The 5,659-nt window shown below is 41.4% G+C and overlaps 1 pseudogene; it reads right to left on the bottom strand.

Annotated features, from left to right (window-relative positions):
* Window positions 1–2,993: 2,993 nt before the first annotated feature.
* On the bottom strand, window positions 2,994–3,604 carry LOC147144042 (uncharacterized; annotated as a pseudogene).
* Between the last annotated feature and the right edge of the window lie 2,055 nt (window positions 3,605–5,659).

The raw sequence follows: 5,659 nt of genomic DNA, 5'->3' as shown, positions 1-5,659 counted from the left end.
TTGCTACTTTGCAATAAGCCCAATTTTTGGTTCTATAGTCATCTTCACGTTTCCTCTTTGTTATCACTGGTATCATTACAAAAATAGCCAATGAGTAAAAGGTGGAGCTTGAATTCTGAAGTTGTCTGGGACATTTAAGAGGGAAATCAACCCAAACATATTTTTCTCAAGAATATGTTCCCAGCAGGCCCACTAGGTGAAACACGGCATTCTGATTAACATTGCGTTTGTGGAATATGAATTAAGCAGCAAAATCCACCTGTTTTTAGTCATCTCTGGGGGCGGACAGTTAGTCATTTCTGTCAACTGAAAATGACATCACGACCAATCACAGCTCAGCTTCAGAAAACAGGACAGCCGTGATTGGTCGTTACCTAAGCCCTGAGTAGTTGTGATGTAATTTTCAGTCGGCAGAAGTGACAAAATGGCCGCCCCCAGAGATGGCTAAAAAAATAAGTGGATTAACTCTTATTACACAAACACAATATTTATCAGAATGCCTTGTTTCAACTAGTGGGCTTGCATAGAACATATTCTTGAAAAATATATGTTTGGGTTGACTTTCCCTTTAAATACCTGTTGGCCAAATTAGGAACATTCAACTACAAAGGTCAAACAGCACTCATACCATACATACAGTGAAGAATGGTTTTGGCACACATTGGTCACTCATTTTCAATTTCCAATAGAAAATAGAGTAAAAAAAAACAAAAAAAAACAATCTATCTATCTATCTATCTATCTATCTATCTATCTATCTATCTATCTATCTATCTATCTATCTATCTATCTATCTATCTATCTATCTATCTATCTATCTATCTATCTATCTATCTATCTATCTATCTATCTATCTATAGTTTTATTCTTGTCAACTTGAGATCGACAAACTGTGACTGGTTTCTCCCTTGATGAAAACAAAATGTAGATTCACTGATTCGAAATTAATGAAGAATATGTGGTCATGTTAGCAACTCTAGCCGGGCCACCAGAGAAGCCTTTCGGAATGTTTTGTCCCGTAAATTGCCCAGCACATTTCGTGCCAATAGCACAACTGAGTTCACACTTAATGTAGAGTGTGAACAGTGGCGATATTGCTTGCTAATTAACAATCCTCATTGGTGTGAGTTTCAGTTGCTAACTGACTGAGCCTGGCGAGCTATTTCCTGTCATTATTCATGGCGAATGCTTTCGCTACATATTTATCAGCACAATGTCCTTGTCCAGCTCCCAGCAGAGAAGTAAACAAGTGAATGTACCAAAAGCTCAGCCTTGGCCTGTAAAGTGAGCAAGGTTTGGGGTGATACTCATTCCGAATAACCCAAAGTTGAAGTGTTCAGTTTGTGAGTACGTAAAAACTTACTAGCTTACTAACTTTTAGGAGTCACTGATATTGCCAGAGGGCGGCACGGTGGTCGACTGGTTAGCGCGTCCGCCTCACAGTTCAGAGGTTGTGGGTTCGATCCCGGCTGCGGCCTCCCTGTGTGGAGTGTGCATGTTCTCCCCGTGCCTGCGTGGGTTTTCTCCGGGCACTCCGGTTTCCCCCCACATTCCAAAAACATGCATTGTAGGTTGATTGGACACTCTAAATTGCCCCTAGGTGTGATTGTGAGTGCGGATGTTTGTTTGTCTCTGTGTGCCCTGCGATTGGCTGGCAACCAATTCAGGGTGTCCCCCGCCTACTGCCCGAAGACAGTTGGGATAGGCTCCAGCATGCCCGCGACCCTTGTGAGGAGAAGCGGTGTAGATAATGAATGGATGGATGGATGATATTGCCAGGCATGTGGCATCTTTTGCTGTGGATGAGAAAAGTGAAAAGAAAAAACCTCTCTGTCATTCATTTACCCCCCAATAGATTTGGAAGGAATTTATTTGAGCTTTGTGACAATTGAGCTGATTTTCAGATCACACAAGACCCTCACCTTGCCCCTCCCTCATCCTCCTCCACTTAGATCTCTTTCCTGAGAACCACACGGTAAATTTACGAATGTACGTTCATGAGCGGGAGTAAATCTTCAGAATGGATCCAAATCTATTAACTGAGAGTACATGAGGCTCTCATCAGTGTAAAATGTGGGTGAGTAACTTATGTTCTCATCAAATAAAAGTCGCTTGGAGTAGGCTACAATTAATCCTCCACTTTGAGTAAAATTTACTTTGAATATTTTACTATCTTCCAAGTGTAAATTTTACCCTCTTTAGACTGGGCCCGAATATAACGTATTTTTAGAGTAAAATTTACTCTACAAAATTTACTGTGCACGTAGGATAGGTTGGAATGTTTGGGAAATCCCTGACATCGTTTGGTGCAAAATTAACCACTATACATGATCACTGAAAACATTACATGGCGACTTGTCTGTAATTTCCTAAACACCCCCGAATCCCCCCCCCCCCCCCCCCCCCCACACACACACAAATGTGGGCAGGTGCAGTGGTAGTTCTGGTGCCAGTTTTTTTGTTCAATGTAGCTGATGTACAGCAACATAAAACCCAACAAGCTCTCAACTTCAGCCCATATTATAATAAATGTTGTTTATAGACTGTGTTGACGGAATTTTGGGACGGAAAGAGGACACAAGCCAGTGTCGTATTGTGAAGGTCCCAAGCCCGGATAAATACAGAGGGTTGCGTCCGGAAGGGCATCCGGCGTAAAACTTTTGCCAAATCAAAGATGCGAATCAAACCTATCACTTCCATACCGGATCGGTCGAGGCCCGGGTTAACAACGACCGCCATCAGCACTGTTGACCTACAGGGCGCCGGTGGAAATTGGACTACTGTTGGTCGAAGAAGGAGAGGCGGAACGTGTGTTCGTAGGAAGAGAGAGAAGAGGCGCGCTAAGAGAATAGGACTTAGAGTAGGGACATTGAATGTTATAACTATGACAGGAAAAGGTAGAGAATTGGTGGACACTTGTTAGGAATGTCCTGGAGGTAAAAAGAGTGTCAAATAGAGTGATGAGTCTGAAGCTAGAAATCAAAGGTGTGATGTTAAATGTTGTTAGTGGATATGCTCCACAGGTAGGATGTGAGCTGGAGGAGGAGAAATTCTGGCTGGACTTTGATGAAGTGATGCAGTGCATACCAAGAAGTGAGAGAGTTGTCATTGGTGTGGACTTCAATGGACATGTTGGTGCAGAGGGGATGAGGAGGTGATGGGCAGGTCTGGTATCCAGGAGAGGAACGCAGAAGGACAGATGGTGGTAGTTGACTTTGCAAAAAGGATGGAAATGACTATAGTGAATACTTTCTACCAGAAGAAGCAGGAACATAGGGTGACCTATATGAGTGGTGGTAGGAGCACACAGGTAGACTACATCTTGTGTAGACAGTGTAAGCTGAAGGAGATCAGTGACTGTAAAGTAGTGGTAGGCGGGAGTGTAGCCAAACAGCATAGGATGGTGATGTGTTGGATGGTGAGGAAGATGAAGAGGGCAAAGGCACAGGAGAAGACGAAATGGTGGAAGCTGAAAAAGGAAGAGTTTTGCATGACTTTTAGTAAGGAGTTAAAACAGGCTCTGGGTGGTCAGGAGGTGCTTCCAGATGAGTGGAAAACTACAGCTAATGTGATCAGGGAGACAGGTAGGAGAGTACTTGGTGTGTCATCTGGAAGGAACGTAGATAAGGAGAATTGGTGGTGGAATGAGGAGGTCCAGAAGTGTATACAGAGAAAGAGGTTAGCTAAGAAGAAGTGGGACACTGAGAGGACTGAGGAGAGTAGACAGGAGCACAGGGAGATACAGTGTAAGGTGAAGGTAGAGATAGTAAAGGCCAAACAAGGAGCTTATGATGACTTGTATGCTAGGTTGGACAGTAAGGAGGGGGAGACTGATCTATACCGACAGAGAGACAGAGATGGGAAGGACGTGCAGCAGGTTAGGGTGATTAAGGATAGGAAGGGAAGTCTATTGACAGGTGCCAGTAGTGTGACGGGAAGATGGAAAGAGTACGTCATCGTAATTTGTCGTCGCTTCAGAATCTTCTCAGCATGCCTGTGGTCCCTTCACCTTGAAAGGTAACTCCAGTATGTTCACCTATGTCTTTCCTTTGGATCTGTCAGTGAGACCACAGGGGTGTGTGTACCCATGCACTATCAAGTGGGCGCCATTTTTAGATGTGGAGCCTTGTATTGCGATTACAATCGGGTTGAAAGCTAAAAGCAAATAGATATCCTCCAGATAATCACCTTGATCGGCATAAATCATCCAAATGGAATTTTATTCAGATTCACAGCGGTGGAATATTCCTTTTGCCAATCCAATCAGAAGTAAACTGTTGTCATGTAAACGCTGAATTGGAATGTTGTCAGGCTGCGCTCTGTCTTCACATGCAGACGCATCTGTCTTGATGTAAATAGGCAGTGACATGGTTGTTTATCCATTTAAAGGTTTCCAAACAGACTACACCTAACATGTCCCGGATGTAGAGCTTGCTTTTAATACAAACTTTCAAAAAAATGAAATGTATGAGAAATGATTGGCAACTTGTCAGTCGTGTCTTCTGTATGACTGGTTGTTTTTCCTCGGGCGTGGTGTTTTTCTCATATTCAAAATAGAGTATAAGATGGGGCCAGCGAGGGCAGAAACGAACAAAAAACAATCCGAGGGCATGATGCTGCCAAAACCATTCTTCGCTGTATGTATGGTGTTTTCTTTTTTGGGTGATGAGCACCTTTTGGAATCATTGGCAAAACCTTGGTTTCAGAATTACTTTTTAATGAGAATTTTCCATGAGTTTGAGCGATATCAAGAGTGCTTCATTTATTTTTGGTTAGCTCAAGCTTCTATGATGCCCTATACTCTATAGACCCCATAGACCAGACATATGAAAAAGACAAGCCACATGTATTAAGCAGCCAGCACTTGCCAGAAATCCGTGCAGTGCCTTCAATGTCATTGTTGGGTTCTTGGCAGTATCCCTGACCAATTTTCTTTTCTTATCGTCTTTTCATCAATTGAGGGACATCCAGTCCTTGGTAATGTCACTGTTATGCCATATTTTGTACACTTGATGATGGCAGTCTTCAGTGTGATCCATGGCATATTTAATACATTTTTGCTGTGGGTGTAAATGCGACCACAAAAATGTCATTAAAAGCCTACTAGGACATCCGAACTTTAGTTGGTGTCATGTGAGGATTGGGATTTAAACCCGTACGCAGACATGACATGGAGGTTGAAGAGTAAAAAGTCTTTATCCATGAAAATACAAAGTAACTACGGAGATCAGCACTGGGTTTGCATCCTCACTCAAACAGGTTTGACGTACTGACAACGTGTTATATATATATATATATATATATATATATATATATATATATATATATATATATATATATATATATATATATATATATATATATATACATATATATACATATATATATACATCCATTTAAACAGGGGTGTGAAGACTTTTTACTTTTTATTATCCACTGTAACTTCCTTTTACTTCTTTTGTGTGTGAATAGTTTAATATTGACTGTTTTGATTGTGTTAAAAAAGATAAATATCGTCAGACACAAAGCATAATTGCCTAAGTCAGAAAAAAACAACAACATTTTTAGAACACACATTGGTATTTTTTAATTGATATTGTAACAAAAACTTTAACCGGATGGGTGAACAAGTAATCGAAAGCAAAAAGATCCAATACAA

Source organism: Filicampus tigris, chromosome 8, assembly GCF_054856515.1.
Source record: "Filicampus tigris isolate MCC_2025a chromosome 8, RoL_Ftig_1.0, whole genome shotgun sequence".
NCBI classification, from domain to species: domain Eukaryota; kingdom Metazoa; phylum Chordata; class Actinopteri; order Syngnathiformes; family Syngnathidae; genus Filicampus; species Filicampus tigris.
Note: the sequence above shows the minus strand (reverse complement) of the source record. Positions and strands in the feature narration are given on the sequence as shown.